Genomic DNA, 21200 nt, shown 5'->3' on the forward strand with positions numbered 1-21200 from the left:
AAGACATTATGTTCCTAACGCAGAGTGAATACAGTGTGTTCCTAGAGCAGTGTGAAGACTGTGTGTTCCTAATGCAGAGTGAAGACAGTGTGTTCCTAGAGCAGAATGAAAACAAGGTGTTCCTAACGCAGAGTGAAGACAGTGCGTTCCTACAGTAGAATGAAGACAGTTTGTTCCTAACGAAGAGTGAAGACAGTGTGTTCCTAACACAGAGTTGCGGTGTATGTGCATGGCGCAGAGTGAAGACAGTGTGTTCCTAGAGCAGAGTGAAGACAGTGTGTTCCTAATGCAGAGTTAAGACAGTATGTTCCTAATGCAGAATGAAGACAGTGTGTTCCTAGAGCAGAGTGAAGACAGTGTGTTCCTAATGCAGAGTTGCAGTGTATGTGCATGGAGCAGAGTGAAGACAGTGTGTTCCTAGAGCAGAGTGAAGACATTATGTTCCTATCGCAGGGTGAAGACAGTGTATTCCTAGAGCAGGGTGAAGACAGTGTGTCCCTAACGCAGAGTTGTGGTGTACGTGCATGTAGCAGAGTGAAGCCAGTGTGTTCCTAGAGCAGAGTGAAGACAGTTTGTTCCTAACGCATAGTGAAGACAGTGTGTTCCTAATGCAGAGTTGCGAGGTATGTGCATGGAGCAGAGTGAAGACAGTGTGTTCCTAGAGCAGAGTGAAGACATTATGTTCCTATCGCAGGGTGAAGACAGTTTATTCCTAGAGCAGTGTGAAGACAGTGTGTCCCTAACGCAGAGTTGTGGTGTACGTGCATGGAGCAGAGTGAAGCCAGTGTGTTCCTAGAGCAGAGTGAAGACAGTTTGTTCCTACCGCATAGTGAAGACAATGTGTTCCTAACGCATAGTGAAGACAGTATGTTCCTAACGCATAGTGAAGACAGTGTGTTCCTAATGCAGAGTTGCGAGGTATGTGCATCGAGCAGAGTGAAGACAGTGTGTGCCTAGAGCAGAGTGAAGACAGTATGTTCCTAATGCATAGTGAAGACAGTGTGTTCCTAACGCAGACTTACGGTGTATGTGCATGGAGCAGAGTGATGACAGAGTGTTTTTAATTAAGCGTGAGGACAGTGTGTTTGTTCCTAAGGCAGAGTGAAAACAGTGTCTTCCAAGAGCAGAATGAAGACAGTGTGTTCCTAACGCATTGTGAAGACAGTGTGTTCCTAATGCGCAGTGAAGACAGTGTGTTCGTAGAGCAGTGTGAAGACAGTGTGTCCCTAATGCAGAGTTGTGGTGTACGTGCATGGAGCAGAGTGAAGCCAGTGTGTTCCTAGAGTAGAGTGAAGACAGTTTGTTCCTAACGCAGAGTGAAGACAGTGTGCTCCTGGAGCAGAATGAAGACAGTGTGTTCCTAACGCAGAGTGAAGACAGTGCGTTCCTAATGCAGAGTTGCGAAGTATGTGCATGGAGCAGAGTGAAGACAGTGTGTTCCTAGAGCAGAGTGAAGACAGTGTGTTCGTAATGCAGAGTGAAGACAGTGAGTTCCTAGAGCAGAGTGAAGACAGTGTTCCTAAATCAGAGTGAAGACAGTGTGTCCCTAATGCAGAGTGAAGAGAGTGTGTTCCTAGAGCAGAGTGAAGATAGTGTGTTCCTAGAGCAGAATGAAGACAGTGTTTTCTTAAAGCAGAGTGAAGACCGTGTGTTCCTAATGCAGAGGGAAGACAGTGTGTTCCTCGAGCAGAGTAAAGACAGTGTGTTCCTAACCCAGAGTTGCAGTGTTTGTGCATGCAGCAGAGTGAAGACAGTGTCTTCCTAGAGCAGAATAAAGGCAGTGTGTTCCTAATGCAGAGTGAAGACAGTGTTTTCCTATAGCAGAGTAAAGACAGTGTGTTCCTAAGGCAGATTGAAGACAGTGTGTTCCTAGAGCACAGTGAAGACAGTGTGTTCCTAACGCAGAGTTGCGGTGTATGTGCATGGAGGAGAGTGAACACAGTGTGTTCCTAGAGCAGAGTGAAGACAGTGTGTTCCTAATGCAGAGTGAAGACAGTGTGTTCCTAAGGCAGAGTGAAGACAGTGTCTTCCTAAAGGAGAGTGAATACAGTGTGTTCCTAACGCATAGTGAAGACAGTGTGTTCCTAATGCAGAGTGAAGACAGTGTCTTCCTATAGCAGAGTGAATACAGTGTGTTTCTAGAGCAGAGTGAAGACAGTATGTTCATAATGCAGAGTGAAGACAGTGTGTTCCTAGAGCAGAGTGAAGACAGTGTGTTCGTAACGCAGAGTTGCGGTGTACGTGCATGGAGCAGATTGAAGACAGTGTGTTCCTAATGCATAGTGAAGACAGTATGTTCCTAACGCATAGTGAAGACAGTGTGTTCCTAACGCAGAGTTGTAGGGTATGTGCATGGAGCAGAGTGAAGACAGTGTGTGCCTAGAGCAGAGTGTAGACAGTATGTTCCTAATGCATAGTGAAGACAGAGTGTTCCTAACGCAGAGTTACGGTGTATGTGCATGGAGCAGAGTGAAGAAGACAGTGTGTTTTTAATTCAGCGTGAGGACAGTGTGTTCCTAAGGCAGAGTGAAGACAGTGTCTTCCTAGAGCAGAGTGAAGACAGTGTGTTCCTAACGCATAGTGAAGACAGTGTGTTCCTAATGCATAGTGAAGGCAGTGTGTTCCTAGAGCAGAATGAAGACAAGGTGTTCCTAACGCAGAGTGAAGACAGTGCGTTCCTAACGCAGAGTTGCTGTGTACGTTCATGGAGCAGATTGAAGACAGTGTGTACCTAGAGCAGAGTGAGGACAGTGTGTTCCTACAGCAGAATGAAGACACTGTGTTCCTAATGCACAGTGAAGACCCTGTGTTCCTTTTCAGAGTGAAGACAGTGTGTTCCTAATGCAATGTGAAGACATTGTCTTCCTAGACCAGAGTGAAAACAGTGTGTTCCTACAACAGAATGAATACAGTTTGTAACTAATGCAGAGTGAAGCCAGTGTGTTCCTAGAGCAGAGTGAAGACAGTGTGTTCCTAAATCAGTGTGAGGACGGTGTGTTCCTAGAGCAGAGTGAAGACAGTGTGTTCCTAATGCAGAGTTGCTGTGTATGTGCATTGAGCAGTGTGAAGACAGTGTGTTCCTAGAGCAGAGTGAAGACAGTGTGTTCCTAACGCATAGTGAAGACAGTGTGTTCCTAATGCAGCATGAAGACAGTGTCTTCCTAGAGCAGAGTGAAGACAGTGTGTTCCTACAACAGAATGAATACAGTTTGTACCTAACGCAGAGTGAAGACAGTGTGTTCCTAGAGCAGAGTGAAGACAGTGTGTTCCTAAATCAGAGTGAAGACAGTGTGTTCCTAGAGCAGAGTGAAGACAGTGTGTTCCTACTGCAGAGTTGCGGTGTATGTGCATTGAGCAGAGTGAGGACAGTGTGTTCCTAGAGCAGAGTGAAGACATTATGTTCCTAACGCAGAGTGAATACAGTGTGTTCCTAGAGCAGTGTGAAGACTGTGTGTTCCTAATGCAGAGTGAAGACAGTGTGTTCCTAAATCAGAGTGAAGACAGTGTGTTCGTAGAGCAGAGTGAAGACAGTGTGTTCATAACGCAGAGTTGCGGTGTATGTGCATGGAGCAGATTGAAGACAGTGTGTTCCTAGAGCAGAGTGAAGACAGTTTGTTCCTAATGCAGAGTGAAGACAGTGTGTTCCTAATGCAGAGTTAAGACAGTGTGTTCCTAACGCATAGTGAAGACAGTGTGTTCCTACCGCATAGTGAAGACAGTGTGTTCCAACGTATAGTGAAGACAGTATGTTCCTAATGCATAGTGAAGACAGTGTGTTCCTAACACAGATTTGCAGTGTATGTGCATGGAGCAGAGTGAAGACAGTGAGTTCCTAGAGCAAGTGAAGACAGTGTTCCTAACGCATAGTGAAGACAGTGTCTTCCTAAGCAGAGTGAAGACATTGTGTTGCTAAAGCATAGTGAAGACACTGTGTTCCTAATGCATAGTGAAGACAGTGTCTTCCTAGAGCAGAGTGAAGACAGTATGTTCCTAACGCATAGTGAAGACAGTGTGTTCCTAAGGCAGTGTGAACAGTGTGTTCCTAGAGCAGAGTGAAGACAGTGTCTTCCTGATGCAGAGTGAAGACAGTGTGTTCCTGATGCAGAGTGAAGACAGTGTGTTCCTAATGCAGAGTGAAGACAGTGTGTTCCTGATGCAGAGTGAAGACAATGTGTTCCTAGAGCAGAGTGAAGACAGTATGTTCTTTACGCAGAGTTAAGACATAATGTTCCTAGAGGAGAAAGAATACAGTGTGTTCCTAGAGCAGTCTGTAGACAGTGTGTTCCTAGAGCAGAGTGAAGACAGTGTGTTCTTCATGCAGAGTGAAGACAGTGTGTTCCTACAGCAGAATGAAGACAGTGTGTTTCTAATGCAGAGTGAGGTCAGTGTGTTCCTAAGGCAGAGTGAAGACAGTGTGTTCCTAGAGCAGAGTGAAGACAGTGTGTTCCTAACGCATTTGCGGTGTATGTGCATGGAGCAGAGTGAAGACAGTGTGTTCCTAGAGCAGAGTGAAGACAGTGTGCTCCTAATGCAGAGTGAAGACAGTGTGTTCCTAATGCATAGTGAAGACAGTGTGTTCCTAGAGCAGAGTGAAGACAGTGTGTTCCTAGAGCAGAGTGAAGACAGTTTGTTCCTAACGCAGAGTGAAGACAGTGTGTTCCTGGAGTAGAATGAAGACAGTCTGTTCCTAACGCAGAGTGAAGACAGTGCGTACTTAATGCAGAGTTGCGAAGTATATGCATGGAATAGAGTGAAGACAGTGTGTTCCTATAGCAGAGTGAAGACAGTGTATTCGTAATGCAGAGTGAACACAGTGAGTTCCTAGAGCAGAGTGAAGACAGTGTTCCTAAATCAGAGTGAAGACAGTGTGTTCCTTAGGCAGAGTGAAGACAGTGTGTTCCAAATGCAGAGTGAAGAGAGTGTATTCCTAGAGCAGAGTGAAGACAGTGTGTTCCTAGAGCAGAATGAAGACAGTGTGTTCCTAATGAAGAGTGAAGACCTTGTGTTCCTAATGCAGACTGAAGACAGTGTGTTCCTCGAGCAGAGTGAAGACAGTGTGTTCCTATCGCAGAGTTGCAGTGTATGTGCATGGAGCAGAGTGAAGACAGTGTGTTCCTAGAGCAGAATAAAGACAGTGTGTTCCTAATGCAGAGTGAAGACAGTATGTTCCTATGGCAGAGTGAAGACAGTGTCTTCCCAGAGCAGAGTGAAGACAGTGTGTTCCTAAATGAGAAAGAAAACACTGTGTTCCTACAGCAGAGTGGAGACAGTGTGTTCCTAATGCAGAGTGAAGACAGTGTGTTCCTAATGCAGAGTAAAGACAGTGTGTTCCTAGAGAAGAGGGAAGACAGTGTGTTCCTAATGAAGAGGGAGGTCAGTGTATTACTAATGCAGAGTGAAGACAGTGTGTTCCTAGAACAGAGTGAAGACAGTGTGTTCCTATCGCAGAGTTGCGGTGTATGTGTATGGAGCTGCGTGAAGACAGTGTGTTCCTAGAGCAGAGTGAAGACAGTGTGTTCCTAATGCAGACTGAACAGTGTGTTACTAGAGCAGAGTGAAGACAGTGTGTTACTAATGCAGACTGAACAGTGTGTTACTAGAGCAGAGTGAAGACAGTGTGTTCCTAAGGCAGAATGAAGAGAGTGTGTTACTAAAGCAGAGTGAAGATAGTGTGTTCCTATAGCAGAGTGAAGACAGTGTGTTCCTAAAGCAGAGTTGCGGTGTATGTGCATGGAGCAAAGTGAAGACAGTGTGTGCCTAGAGCAGAGTGAAGACAGTGTGTTCCTAAAGCAGAGTTTATGTGTATGTGCATGGAGCAGAGTGAAGACAGTGTGTTCCTAAAGCATAGTGAAGACAGTGTGTTCCTGAAGCAGAGTGAAGACAGTGTGTTCCTAACGCAGAGTTGCGGTGTACGTGCAAGGAGCAGAGTGAAGACAGTGTGTTCCTAGAGCAGAATGAAGACAGTGTGTTCCTAACACAGAGTGAAGACAGTGCCTTCCTAAAGCAGAGATCTGAAGTACGTGCATGGAGCAGAGTGAAGACAGTGTGTTCCTAGAACAGAGTGAAGACAGTGTGTTCCTAATGCAGAGTGAAGACAGTGAGTTCCAAGAGCAGAGTGAAGACAGTGCTCCTAAATCAGAGTGAAGACAGTGTGTTCCTAATGCAGAGTGAAGACAGTGTGTTCCTAGAGCAGAGTGAAGACAGTGTGTTCCTAATGCAGAGTTGCGGTGTATGTGCATGGAGCAGAGTGAAGACAGTGTGTTCCTAGAGCAGAGTAAAGACATTATGTTCCTAACGCAGAGTGAAGACAGTGTGTTCCTAGAGCAGAATGAAGACAGTGTGTTCCTAGAGCAGAGTGAAGACAGTGTTCCTAACGCAGAGTTGCGGTGTATGTGCATGGAGCAGAGTGAAGACAGTGTTTTCCTAGAGCAGAGTGAAGACAGTTTGTTCCTAATACAGAGTGAAGATAGTGTGTTCCTAATACAGAGTGAAGACAGTGTGTTCCTAATGCAGAGGGAAGACAGTGTGTTCCTAACGCAGAGTGAAGACAGTGTGTTCCTACCGCATAGTGAAGACAGTGTGTTCCTAACGCATAGTGAAGACAGTGTGTTCCTAACGCATAGTGAAGACAGAGTGTTCCTAACGCATAGTGAAGACAGTGTGTTCCTAAAGCAGAGTTGCGGTGTATGTGCATGGAGCAGAGTGAAGACAGTGTGTTTCTAGAGCAGTGTGAAGACAGTGTGTTCCTAATGCAGACTTAATACAGTATGTTCCTACACCATAGTGAAGACAGTGTATTCCTAACAAAGAGTTGCTGTGTAGGTGCATGGGGCAGAGAGAAGACAGTGTGTTCCTAGAGTAGAGTGAAGACAGTGTGTTCTTAATGCAGAGTGAATACAGTGTGTTCCAAATGCAGAGTGAAGACAGTGTGTTCCTAGAGCAGAGTGAAGACAGTGTGTTCCTAACGCAGATTTGTGGTGTACGTGCATGGAGCAGATTGAAGACTGTGTGTTCCTAGAGCAGTGTGAAGACAGTATGTTCCTAAGGCAGAGTGAAGACAGAGTGTTTCTAGAGCCGAATGAAGACAGTGTGTTCCTAACGCAGAGTTGCGGTGTACGTGCATGGAGCAGAGTGAAGACAGTGTGTTCCTAGAGCAGAATGAAGACAGTGTGTTCCTAACGCAGAGTGAAGACAGTGCGTTCCTAACGCTGAGTTTTGAAGTCAGTGCATGGAGCAGAGTGAAGACAGTGTGTTCCTAACGCATAGTGAAGAAAGTATGTTCCTAACGCATAGTGAAGACAGTGTGTTCCTAACGCAGATTTGCGGGGTATGTGCTTGGAGCAGAGTGAACAGTGTGTGCCTAGAGCAGAGTGAAGATAGTATGTTCCTAATACAGAGTGAAGACAGTGTGTTCCTAATACAGAGTGAAGCCAGTGTGTTCCTAGAGCAGAGTGAAGACAGTGTGTTCCTAAATCAGAGTGAGGACGGTGTGTTCCTAGAGCAGAGTGAAGACAGTGTGTTCCTAATGCAGAGTTGCTGTGTATGTGCATTGAGCAGTGTGAAGACAGTGTGTTCCTAGAGCAGAGTGAAGACAGTGTGTTCCTAACGCATAGTGAAGACAGTGTGTTCCTAATGCAGCATGAAGACAGTGTCTTCCTAGAGCAGAGTGAAGACAGTGTGTTCCTACAACAGAATGAATACAGTTTGTACCTAACGCAGAGTGAAGACAGTGTGTTCCTAGAGCAGAGTGAAGACAGTGTGTTCCTAAATCAGAGTGAAGACAGTGTGTTCCTAGAGCAGAGTGAAGACAGTGTGTTCCTACTGCAGAGTTGCGGTGTATGTGCATTGAGCAGAGTGAGGACAGTGTGTTCCTAGAGCAGAGTGAAGACATTATGTTCCTAACGCAGAGTGAATACAGTGTGTTCCTAGAGCAGTGTGAAGACTGTGTGTTCCTAATGCAGAGTGAAGACAGTGTGTTCCTAAATCAGAGTGAAGACAGTGTGTTCGTGGAGCAGAGTGAAGACAGTGTGTTCATAACGCAGAGTTGCGGTGTATGTGCATGGAGCAGATTGAAGACAGTGTGTTCCTAGAGCAGAGTGAAGACAGTTTGTTCCTAATGCAGAGTGAAGACAGTGTGTTCCTAATGCAGAGTTAAGACAGTGTGTTCCTAACGCATAGTGAAGACAGTGTGTTCCTACCGCATAGTGAAGACAGTGTGTTCCAACGTATAGTGAAGACAGTATGTTCCTAATGCATAGTGAAGACAGTGTGTTCCTAACACAGATTTGCAGTGTATGTGCATGGAGCAGAGTGAAGACAGTGAGTTCCTAGAGCAAGTGAAGACAGTGTTCCTAACGCATAGTGAAGACAGTGTCTTCCTAAGCAGAGTGAAGACATTGTGTTGCTAAAGCATAGTGAAGACACTGTGTTCCTAATGCATAGTGAAGACAGTGTCTTCCTAGAGCAGAGTGAAGACAGTATGTTCCTAACGCATAGTGAAGACAGTGTGTTCCTAAGGCAGTGTGAACAGTGTGTTCCTAGAGCAGAGTGAAGACAGTGTCTTCCTGATGCAGAGTGAAGACAGTGTGTTTCTGATGCAGAGTGAAGACAGTGTGTTCCTAATGCAGAGTGAAGACAGTGTGTTCCTGATGCAGAGTGAAGACAATGTGTTCCTAGAGCAGAGTGAAGACAGTATGTTCTTTACGCAGAGTTAAGACATAATGTTCCTAGAGGAGAAAGAATACAGTGTGTTCCTAGAGCAGTCTGTAGACAGTGTGTTCCTAGAGCAGAGTGAAGACAGTGTGTTCTTCATGCAGAGTGAAGACAGTGTGTTCCTACAGCAGAATGAAGACAGTGTGTTTCTAATGCAGAGTGAGGTCAGTGTGTTCCTAAGGCAGAGTGAAGACAGTGTGTTCCTAGAGCAGAGTGAAGACAGTGTGTTCCTAACGCATTTGCGGTGTATGTGCATGGAGCAGAGTGAAGACAGTGTGTTCCTAGAGCAGAGTGAAGACAGTGTGCTCCTAATGCAGAGTGAAGACAGTGTGTTCCTAATGCATAGTGAAGACAGTGTGTTCCTAGAGCAGAGTGAAGACAGTGTGTTCCTAGAGCAGAGTGAAGACAGTTTGTTCCTAACGGAGAGTGAAGACAGTGTGTTCCTGGAGTAGAATGAAGACAGTCTGTTCCTAACGCAGAGTGAAGACAGTGCGTACTTAATGCAGAGTTGCGAAGTATATGCATGGAATAGAGTGAAGACAGTGTGTTCCTATAGCAGAGTGAAGACAGTGTATTCGTAATGCAGAGTGAACACAGTGAGTTCCTAGAGCAGAGTGAAGACAGTGTTCCTAAATCAGAGTGAAGACAGTGTGTTCCTTAGGCAGAGTGAAGACAGTGTGTTCCAAATGCAGAGTGAAGAGAGTGTATTCCTAGAGCAGAGTGAAGACAGTGTGTTCCTAGAGCAGAATGAAGACAGTGTGTTCCTAATGAAGAGTGAAGACCTTGTGTTCCTAATGCAGACTGAAGACAGTGTGTTCCTCGAGCAGAGTGAAGACAGTGTGTTCCTATCGCAGAGTTGCAGTGTATGTGCATGGAGCAGAGTGAAGACAGTGTGTTCCTAGAGCAGAATAAAGACAGTGTGTTCCTAATGCAGAGTGAAGACAGTATGTTCCTATGGCAGAGTGAAGACAGTGTCTTCCCAGAGCAGAGTGAAGACAGTGTGTTCCTAAATGAGAAAGAAAACACTGTGTTCCTACAGCAGAGTGGAGACAGTGTGTTCCTAATGCAGAGTGAAGACAGTGTGTTCCTAATGCAGAGTAAAGACAGTGTGTTCCTAGAGAAGAGGGAAGACAGTGTGTTCCTAATGAAGAGGGAGGTCAGTGTATTACTAATGCAGAGTGAAGACAGTGTGTTCCTAGAACAGAGTGAAGACAGTGTGTTCCTATCGCAGAGTTGCGGTGTATGTGTATGGAGCTGCGTGAAGACAGTGTGTTCCTAGAGCAGAGTGAAGACAGTGTGTTCCTAATGCAGACTGAACAGTGTGTTACTAGAGCAGAGTGAAGACAGTGTGTTACTAATGAAGACTGAACAGTGTGTTACTAGAGCAGAGTGAAGACAGTGTGTTCCTAAGGCAGAATGAAGAGAGTGTGTTACTAAAGCAGAGTGAAGATAGTGTGTTCCTATAGCAGAGTGAAGACAGTGTGTTCCTAAAGCAGAGTTGCGGTGTATGTGCATGGAGCAAAGTGAAGAGAGTGTGTGCCTAGAGCAGAGTGAAGACAGTGTGTTCCTAAAGCAGAGTTTATGTGTATGTGCATGGAGCAGAGTGAAGACAGTGTGTTCCTAAAGCATAGTGAAGACAGTGTGTTCCTGAAGCAGAGTGAAGACAGTGTGTTCCTAACGCAGAGTTGCGGTGTACGTGCATGGAGCAGAGTGAAGACAGTGTGTTCCTAGAGCAGAATGAAGAGAGTGTGTTCCTAACACAGAGTGAAGACAGTGCCTTCCTAAAGCAGAGATCTGAAGTACGTGCATGGAGCAGAGTGAAGACAGTGTGTTCCTAGAACAGAGTGAAGACAGTGTGTTCCTAATGCAGAGTGAAGACAGTGAGTTCCAAGAGCAGAGTGAAGACAGTGCTCCTAAATCAGAGTGAAGACAGTGTGTTCCTAATGCAGAGTGAAGACAGTGTGTTCCTAGAGCAGAGTGAAGACAGTGTGTTCCTAATGCAGAGTTGCGGTGTATGTGCATGGAGCAGAGTGAAGACAGCGTGTTCCTAGAGCAGAGTAAAGACATTATGTTCCTAACGCAGAGTGAAGACAGTGTGTTCCTAGAGCAGAATGAAGACAGTGTGTTCCTAGAGCAGAGTGAAGACAGTGTTCCTAACGCAGAGTTGCGGTGTATGTGCATGGAGCAGAGTGAAGACAGTGTTTTCCTAGAGCAGAGTGAAGACAGTTTGTTCCTAATACAGAGTGAAGACAGTGTGTTCCTAATACAGAGTGAAGACAGTGTGTTCCTAATGCAGAGGGAAGACAGTGTGTTCCTAACGCAGAGTGAAGACAGTGTGTTCCTACCGCATAGTGAAGACAGTGTGTTCCTAACGCATAGTGAAGACAGTGTGTTCCTAACGCATAGTGAAGACAGTGTGTTCCTAACGCATAGTGAAGACAGAATGTTCCTAACGCATAGTGAAGACAGTGTGTTCCTAAAGCAGAGTTGCGGTGTATGTGCATGGAGCAGAGTGAAGACAGTGTGTTTCTAGAGCAGTGTGAAGACAGTGTGTTCCTAATGCAGACTTAATACAGTATGTTCCTACACCATAGTGAAGACAGTGTATTCCTAACAAAGAGTTGCTGTGTAGGTGCATGGGGCAGAGAGAAGACAGTGTGTTCCTAGAGTAGAGTGAAGACAGTGTGTTCTTAATGCAGAGTGAATACAGTGTGTTCCAAATGCAGAGTGAAGACAGTGTGTTCCTAATGCAGAGTGAACACATTGTGTTCCTAGAGCAGAGTGAAGACAGTGTGTTCCTAACGCAGATTTGTGGTGTACGTGCATGGAGCAGATTGAAGACTGTGTGTTCCTAGAGCAGTGTGAAGACAGTATGTTCCTAAGGCAGAGTGAAGACAGAGTGTTTCTAGAGCCGAATGAAGACAGTGTGTTCCTAACGCAGAGTTGCGGTGTACGTGCATGGAGCAGAGTGAAGACAGTGTGTTCCTAGAGCAGAATGAAGACAGTGTGTTCCTAACGCAGAGTGAAGACAGTGCGTTCCTAACGCTGAGTTTTGAAGTCAGTGCATGGAGCAGAGTGAAGACAGTGTGTTCCTAACGCATAGTGAAGAAAGTATGTTCCTAACGCATAGTGAAGACAGTGTGTTCCTAACGCAGATTTGCGGGGTATGTGCTTGGAGCAGAGTGAACAGTGTGTGCCTAGAGCAGAGTGAAGATAGTATGTTCCTAATACAGAGTGAAGACAGTGTGTTCCTAATACAGAGTGAAGACAGTGTGTTCCTAATGCAGAGGGAAGACAGTGTGTTCCTAACGCATAGTGAAGACAGTGTGTTCCTAACGCATATTGAAGACAGTATGTTCCTAACGCATAGTGAAGACAGTGTGTTCCTAACGCAGAGTTGCGGGGTATGTGCATGGAGCAGAGTGAACAGTGTGTGCCTAGAGCAGAGTGAAGACAGTATGTTCCTAATGCGTAGTGAAGACAGTGTGTTCCTAACGCAGAGTTAAGGTGTATGTGCATGGAGCAGAGTGAAGAACACAGTGTGTTTTTAATTCAGCGTGAGGACAGTGTGTTCCTAACGCATAGTGAAGACAGTGTGTTCCTAATGCATAGTGAAGACAGTGTGTTCCTAGAGCAGAATAAAGACAAGGTGTTCCTAACGCAGAGTGAAGACAGTGCGTTCCTAACGCACAGTTGCTGTGTACGTTCATGGAGCAGATTGAAGACAGTGTGTACCTAGAGCAGAGTGAGGACAGTGTGTTCCTAGAGCAGAATGAAGACACTGTGTTCCTAATGCACAGTGAATACCGTGTGTTCCTATGCAGAGTGAAGACAGTGTGTTCCTAATGCAGAGTGAAGACAGTGTCTTCCTAGAGCAGAGTGAAAACAGTGTGTTCCTACAACAGAATGAATACAGTTTGTAACTAACGCAGAGTGAAGACAGTGTGTTCCTAGAGCAGAGTGAAGACAGTGTGTTCCTAAATCAGAGTGAGGACAGTGTGTTCCTAGAGCAGAGTGAAGACAGTGTGTTCCTAATGCAGAGTTGCGGTGTATATGCATTGAGCAGTGTGAAGACATTATATTCCATACGCAGAGTGAATACAGTGTGTTCCTAGAGCAGTGTGAAGACTGTGTGTTCCTAATGCATAGTGAAGACAGTGTGTTCCTAGAGCAAAATGAATACAAGGTGTTCCTAACGCAGAGTGAAGACAGTGCGTTCCTACAGCAGAATGAAGACAGTTTGTTCCTAACGCAGAGTGAAGACAGTGTGTTCCTAATGCAGAGTTAAGACAGTGTGTTCCTAATGCAGAATGAAGACAGTGTGTTCCTAGAGCAGAGTGAAGACAGTGTGTTCCTAATGCATAGTTGCGGTGTATGTGCATGGAGCATAGTGAAGACAGTGTGTTCCTAGATCAGAGTGAAGACATTATGTTCCTATCGCAGGGTGAAGACAGTGTATTCCTAGAGCAGAATGAAGACAGTGTGTTCCTAACGCAGAGTGAAGACAGTGTGTCCCAACGCAGAGTTTCGGTGTATGTGCTTGGAGCAGAGTGATGACAGTGTGTTCCTAGAGCAGAGTGAAGACAGTTTGTTCCTAATACAGAGTGAAGACAGTGTGTTCCTAATGCAGAATGAAGACAGTGTGTTCCTAACGCATAGTGAAGACAGTGTGTTCCTAATGCAGAGTTGCGGGGTATGTGCATCGAGCAGAGTGAAGACAGTGTGTGCCTAGAGCAGAGTGAAGACAGTATGTTCCTAATGCATAGTGAAGACAGTGTGTTCCTAACGCAGAGTTACGGTGTATGTGCATGGAGCAGAGTGATGACAGTGTGTTTTTAATTAAGCGTGAGGACAGTGTGTTTGTTCCTAAGGCAGAGTGAAGAGAGTGTCTTCCTAGAGCAGAGTGAAGACAGTATGTTCCTAATGCATAGTGAGGACAGTGTGTTCCTAATGCGCAGTGAAGACAGTGTGTTCCTAGAGCAGTGTGAAGACAGTGTGTCCCTAACGCAGAGTTGTGGTGTACGTGCATGGAGCAGAGTGAAGCCAGTGTGTTCCTAGAGCAGAGTGAAGACAGTTTGTTCCTAACGCAGAGTGAAGACAGTGTGTTCCTGGAGCAGAATGAAGACAGTGTGTTCCTAACGCAGAGTGAAGACAGTGCGTTCCTAATGCAGAGTTGCGAAGTATGTGCATGGAGCAGAGTGAAGACAGTGTGTTCCTAGAGCAGAGTGAAGACAGTGTGTTCGTAATGCAGAGTGAAGACAGTGAGTTCCTAGAGCAGAGTGAAGACAGTGTGTTCCTAGAGCAGAGTAAAGACATTATGTTCCTAACGCAGAGTGAAGACAGTGTGTTCCTAGAGCAGAATGAAGACAGTGTGTTCCTAGAGCAGAGTGAAGACAGTGTTCCTAACGCAGAGTTGCGGTGTATGTGCATGGAGCAGAGTGAAGACAGTGTTTCCCTAGAGCAGAGTGAAGACAGTTTGTTCCTAATACAGAGTGAAGACAGTGTGTTCCTAATACAGAGTGAAGACAGTGTGTTCCTAATGCAGAGGGAAGACAGTGTGTTCCTAACGCAGAGTGAAGACAGTGTGTTCCTACTGCATAGTGAAGACAGTGTGTTCCTAACGCATAGTGAAGACAGTGTGTTCCTAACGCATAGTGAAGACAGTATGTTCCTAACGCATAGTGAAGACAGAATGTTCCTAACGCATAGTAAATCAGTGTGTTCCTAAAGCAGAGTTGCGGTGTATGTGCATGGAGCAGAGTGAAGACAGTGTGTTTCTAGAGCAGTGTGAAGACAGTGTGTTCCTAATGCAGACTTAATACAGTATGTTCCTACACCATAGTGAAGACAGTGTATTCCTAACAAAGAGTTGCTGTGTAGGTGCATGGGGCAGAGAGAAGACAGTGTGTTCCTAGAGTAGAGTGAAGACAGTGTGTTCTTAATGCAGAGTGAATACAGTGTGTTCCAAATGCAGAGTGAAGACAGTGTGTTCCTAGAGCAGAGTGAAGACAGTGTGTTCCTAGAGCAGTGTGAAGACAGTATGTTCCTAAGGCAGAGTGAAGACAGAGTGTTTCTAGAGCCGAATGAAGACAGTGTGTTCCTAACGCATAGTTGAGGTGTACGTGCATGGAGCAGAGTGAAGACAGTGTGTTCCTAGAGCAGAATGAAGACAGTGTGTTCCTAACGCGGAGTGAAGACAGTGCGTTCCTAACGCTGAGTTTTGAAGTACGTGCATGGAGCAGAGTGAAGACAGTGTGTTCCTAACTCATAGTGAAGAAAGTATGCTCCTAACGCATAGTGAAGACAGTGTGTTCCTAACGCAGAGGGAAGACAGTGTGTTCCTAACGCATAGTGAAGACAGTGTGTTCCTAATGCAGAGTGAAGACAGTATGTTCCTATGGCAGAGTGAAGACAGTGTCTTCCCAGAGCAGAGTGAAGACAGTGTGTTCCTAAATGAGAAAGAAAACACTGTGTTCCTACAGCAGAGTGGAGACAGTGTGTTCCTAATGCAGAGTGAAGACAGTGTGTTCCTAATGCAGAGTAAAGACAGTGTGTTCCTAGAGAAGAGGGAAGACAGTGTGTTCCTAATGAAGAGGGAGGTCAGTGTATTACTAATGCAGAGTGAAGACAGTGTGTTCCTAGAACAGAGTGAAGACAGTGTGTTCCTATCGCAGAGTTGCGGTGTATGTGTATGGAGCTGCGTGAAGACAGTGTGTTCCTAGAGCAGAGTGAAGACAGTGTGTTCCTAATGCAGACTGAACAGTGTGTTACTAGAGCAGAGTGAAGACAGTGTGTTACTAATGAAGACTGAACAGTGTGTTACTAGAGCAGAGTGAAGACAGTGTGTTCCTAAGGCAGAATGAAGAGAGTGTGTTACTAAAGCAGAGTGAAGATAGTGTGTTCCTATAGCAGAGTGAAGACAGTGTGTTCCTAAAGCAGAGTTGCGGTGTATGTGCATGGAGCAAAGTGAAGACAGTGTGTGCCTAGAGCAGAGTGAAGACAGTGTGTTCCTAAAGCAGAGTTTATGTGTATGTGCATGGAGCAGAGTGAAGACAGTGTGTTCCTAAAGCATAGTGAAGACAGTGTGTTCCTGAAGCAGAGTGAAGACAGTGTGTTCCTAACGCAGAGTTGCGGTGTACGTGCATGGAGCAGAGTGAAGACAGTGTGTTCCTAGAGCAGAATGAAGAGAGTGTGTTCCTAACACAGAGTGAAGACAGTGCCTTCCTAAAGCAGAGATCTGAAGTACGTGCATGGAGCAGAGTGAAGACAGTGTGTTCCTAGAACAGAGTGAAGACAGTGTGTTCCTAATGCAGAGTGAAGACAGTGAGTTCCAAGAGCAGAGTGAAGACAGTGCTCCTAAATCAGAGTGAAGACAGTGTGTTCCTAATGCAGAGTGAAGACAGTGTGTTCCTAGAGCAGAGTGAAGACAGTGTGTTCCTAATGCAGAGTTGCGGTGTATGTGCATGGAGCAGAGTGAAGACAGTGTGTTCCTAGAGCAGAGTAAAGACATTATGTTCCTAACGCAGAGTGAAGACAGTGTGTTCCTAGAGCAGAATGAAGACAGTGTGTTCCTAGAGCAGAGTGAAGACAGTGTTCCTAACGCAGAGTTGCGGTGTATGTGCATGGAGCAGAGTGAAGACAGTGTTTTCCTAGAGCAGAGTGAAGACAGTTTGTTCCTAATACAGAGTGAAGACAGTGTGTTCCTAATACAGAGTGAAGACAGTGTGTTCCTAATGCAGAGGGAAGACAGTGTGTTCCTAACGCAGAGTGAAGACAGTGTGTTCCTACCGCATAGTGAAGACAGTGTGTTCCTAACGCATAGTGAAGACAGTGTGTTCCTAACGCATAGTGAAGACAGTGTGTTCCTAACGCATAGTGAAGACAGAATGTTCCTAACGCATAGTGAAGACAGTGTGTTCCTAAAGCAGAGTTGCGGTGTATGTGCATGGAGCAGAGTGAAGACAGTGTGTTTCTAGAGCAGTGTGAAGACAGTGTGTTCCTAATGCAGACTTAATACAGTATGTTCCTACACCATAGTGAAGACAGTGTATTCCTAACAAAGAGTTGCTGTGTAGGTGCATGGGGCAGAGAGAAGACAGTGTGTTCCTAGAGTAGAGTGAAGACAGTGTGTTCTTAATGCAGAGTGAATACAGTGTGTTCCAAATGCAGAGTGAAGACAGTGTGTTCCTAATGCAGAGTGAACACATTGTGTTCCTAGAGCAGAGTGAAGACAGTGTGTTCCTAACGCAGATTTGTGGTGTACGTGCATGGAGCAGATTGAAGACTGTGTGTTCCTAGAGCAGTGTGAAGACAGTATGTTCCTAAGGCAGAGTGAAGACAGAGTGTTTCTAGAGCCGAATGAAGACAGTGTGTTCCTAACGCAGAGTTGCGGTGTACGTGCATGGAGCAGAGTGAAGACAGTGTGTTCCTAGAGCAGAATGAAGACAGTGTGTTCCTAACGCAGAGTGAAGACAGTGCGTTCCTAACGCTGAGTTTTGAAGTCAGTGCATGGAGCAGAGTGAAGACAGTGTGTTCCTAACGCATAGTGAAGAAAGTATGTTCCTAACGCATAGTGAAGACAGTGTGTTCCTAACGCAGATTTGCGGGGTATGTGCTTGGAGCAGAGTGAACAGTGTGTGCCTAGAGCAGAGTGAAGATAGTATGTTCCTAATACAGAGTGAAGACAGTGTGTTCCTAATACAGAGTGAAGACAGTGTGTTCCTAATGCAGAGGGAAGACAGTGTGTTCCTAACGCATAGTGAAGACAGTGTGTTCCTAACGCATATTGAAGACAGTATGTTCCTAACGCATAGTGAAGACAGTGTGTTCCTAACGCAGAGTTGCGGGGTATGTGCATGGAGCAGAGTGAACAGTGTGTGCCTAGAGCAGAGTGAAGACAGTATGTTCCTAATGCGTAGTGAAGACAGTGTGTTCCTAACGCAGAGTTAAGGTGTATGTGCATGGAGCAGAGTGAAGAACACAGTGTGTTTTTAATTCAGCGTGAGGACAGTGTGTTCCTAACGCATAGTGAAGACAGTGTGTTCCTAATGCATAGTGAAGACAGTGTGTTCCTAGAGCAGAATAAAGACAAGGTGTTCCTAACGCAGAGTGAAGACAGTGCGTTCCTAACGCACAGTTGCTGTGTACGTTCATGGAGCAGATTGAAGACAGTGTGTACCTAGAGCAGAGTGAGGACAGTGTGTTCCTAGAGCAGAATGAAGACACTGTGTTCCTAATGCACAGTGAATACCGTGTGTTCCTATGCAGAGTGAAGACAGTGTGTTCCTAATGCAGAGTGAAGACAGTGTCTTCCTAGAGCAGAGTGAAAACAGTGTGTTCCTACAACAGAATGAATACAGTTTGTAACTAACGCAGAGTGAAGACAGTGTGTTCCTAGAGCAGAGTGAAGACAGTGTGTTCCTAAATCAGAGTGAGGACAGTGTGTTCCTAGAGCAGAGTGAAGACAGTGTGTTCCTAATGCAGAGTTGCGGTGTATATGCATTGAGCAGTGTGAAGACATTATATTCCATACGCAGAGTGAATACAGTGTGTTCCTAGAGCAGTGTGAAGACTGTGTGTTCCTAATGCATAGTGAAGACAGTGTGTTCCTAGAGCAAAATGAATACAAGGTGTTCCTAACGCAGAGTGAAGACAGTGCGTTCCTACAGCAGAATGAAGACAGTTTGTTCCTAACGCAGAGTGAAGACAGTGTGTTCCTAATGCAGAGTTAAGACAGTGTGTTCCTAATGCAGAATGAAGACAGTGTGTTCCTAGAGCAGAGTGAAGACAGTGTGTTCCTAATGCATAGTTGCGGTGTATGTGCATGGAGCATAGTGAAGACAGTGTGTTCCTAGAGCAGAGTGAAGACATTATGTTCCTATCGCAGGGTGAAGACAGTGTATTCCTAGAGCAGAATGAAGACAGTGTGTTCCTAACGCAGAGTGAAGACAGTGTGTCCCAAGGCAGAGTTTCGGTGTATGTGCTTGGAGCAGAGTGATGACAGTGTGTTCCTAGAGCAGAGTGAAGACAGTTTGTTCCTAATACAGAGTGAAGACAGTGTGTTCCTAATGCAGAATGAAGACAGTGTGTTCCTAACGCATAGTGAAGACAGTGTGTTCCTAATGCAGAGTTGCGGGGTATGTGCATCGAGCAGAGTGAAGACAGTGTGTGCCTAGAGCAGAGTGAAGACAGTATGTTCCTAATGCATAGTGAAGACAGTGTGTTCCTAACGCAGAGTTACGGTGTATGTGCATGGAGCAGAGTGATGACAGTGTGTTTTTAATTAAGCGTGAGGACAGTGTGTTTGTTCCTAAGGCAGAGTGAAGAGAGTGTCTTCCTAGAGCAGAGTGAAGACAGTATGTTCCTAATGCATAGTGAGGACAGTGTGTTCCTAATGCGCAGTGAAGACAGTGTGTTCCTAGAGCAGTGTGAAGACAGTGTGTCCCTAACGCAGAGTTGTGGTGTACGTGCATGGAGCAGAGTGAAGCCAGTGTGTTCCTAGAGCAGAGTGAAGACAGTTTGTTCCTAACGCAGAGTGAAGACAGTGTGTTCCTGGAGCAGAATGAAGACAGTGTGTTCCTAACGCAGAGTGAAGACAGTGCGTTCCTAATGCAGAGTTGCGAAGTATGTGCATGGAGCAGAGTGAAGACAGTGTGTTCCTAGAGCAGAGTGAAGACAGTGTGTTCGTAATGCAGAGTGAAGACAGTGAGTTCCTAGAGCAGAGTGAAGACAGTGTGTTCCTAGAGCAGAGTAAAGACATTATGTTCCTAACGCAGAGTGAAGACAGTGTGTTCCTAGAGCAGAATGAAGACAGTGTGTTCCTAGAGCAGAGTGAAGACAGTGTTCCTAACGCAGAGTTGCGGTGTATGTGCATGGAGCAGAGTGAAGACAGTGTTTCCCTAGAGCAGAGTGAAGACAGTTTGTTCCTAATACAGAGTGAAGACAGTGTGTTCCTAATACAGAGTGAAGACAGTGTGTTCCTAATGCAGAGGGAAGACAGTGTGTTCCTAACGCAGAGTGAAGACAGTGTGTTCCTACTGCATAGTGAAGACAGTGTGTTCCTAACGCATAGTGAAGACAGTGTGTTCCTAACGCATAGTGAAGACAGTATGTTCCTAACGCATAGTGAAGACAGAATGTTCCTAACGCATAGTAAATCAGTGTGTTCCTAAAGCAGAGTTGCGGTGTATGTGCATGGAGCAGAGTGAAGACAGTGTGTTTCTAGAGCAGTGTGAAGACAGTGTGTTCCTAATGCAGACTTAATACAGTATGTTCCTACACCATAGTGAAGACAGTGTATTCCTAACAAAGAGTTGCTGTGTAGGTGCATGGGGCAGAGAGAAGACAGTGTGTTCCTAGAGTAGAGTGAAGACAGTGTGTTCTTAATGCAGAGTGAATACAGTGTGTTCCAAATGCAGAGTGAAGACAGTGTGTTCCTAGAGCAGAGTGAAGACAGTGTGTTCCTAGAGCAGTGTGAAGACAGTATGTTCCTAAGGCAGAGTGAAGACAGAGTGTTTCTAGAGCCGAATGAAGACAGTGTGTTCCTAACGCATAGTTGAGGTGTACGTGCATGGAGCAGAGTGAAGACAGTGTGTTCCTAGAGCAGAATGAAGACAGTGTGTTCCTAACGCGGAGTGAAGACAGTGCGTTCCTAACGCTGAGTTTTGAAGTACGTGCATGGAGCAGAGTGAAGACAGTGTGTTCCTAACTCATAGTGAAGAAAGTATGCTCCTAACGCATAGTGAAGACAGTGTGTTCCTAACGCAGAGGGAAGACAGTGTGTTCCTAACGCATAGTGAAGACAGTGTGTTCCTAAAGCATATTGAAGACAGTATGTTCCTAACGCATAGTGAAGACAGTGTGTTCCTAACGCAGAGTTGCGGGGTATGTGCATGGAGCAGAGTGAACAGTGTGTGCCTAGAGCAGAGTGAAGACAGTATGTTCCTAATGCATGGTGAAGACAGTGTGTTCCTAACGCAGAGTTACGGTGTATGTGCATGGAGCAGAGTGAAGAACAAAGTGTGTTTTTAATGCAGCGTGAGGACAGTGTGTTCCTAACGCATAGTGAAGACAGTGTGTTCCTAATGCAGAGTGAAGACAGTGTCTTCCTAGAACAGAGTGAAAACAGTGTGTTCCTACAACAGAATGAATACAGTTTGTAACTAACGCAGAGTGAAGACAGTGTGTTCCTAGAGCAGAGTGAAGACAGTGTGTTCCTAAATCAGAGTGAGGACAGTGTGTTCCTAGAGCAGAGTGAAGACAGTGTGTTCCTAATGCAGAGTTGCATTGTATGTGCATTGAGCAGAGTGAAGACATTATATTCCTAACGCAGAGTGAATACAGTGTGTTCCTAGAGCAGTGTGAAGACTGTGTGTTCCTAATGCAGTGTGAAGACAGTGTGTTCCTAGAGCAGAATGAAGACAAGGTGTTCCTAACGCAGAGTGAAGACAGTGCGTTCCTACAGCAGAATGAAGACAGTCTGTTCCTAA

This window comes from Microtus pennsylvanicus, chromosome 1, assembly GCF_037038515.1.
Source record: "Microtus pennsylvanicus isolate mMicPen1 chromosome 1, mMicPen1.hap1, whole genome shotgun sequence".
Classification (NCBI taxonomy): Eukaryota; Metazoa; Chordata; class Mammalia; order Rodentia; family Cricetidae; genus Microtus; species Microtus pennsylvanicus.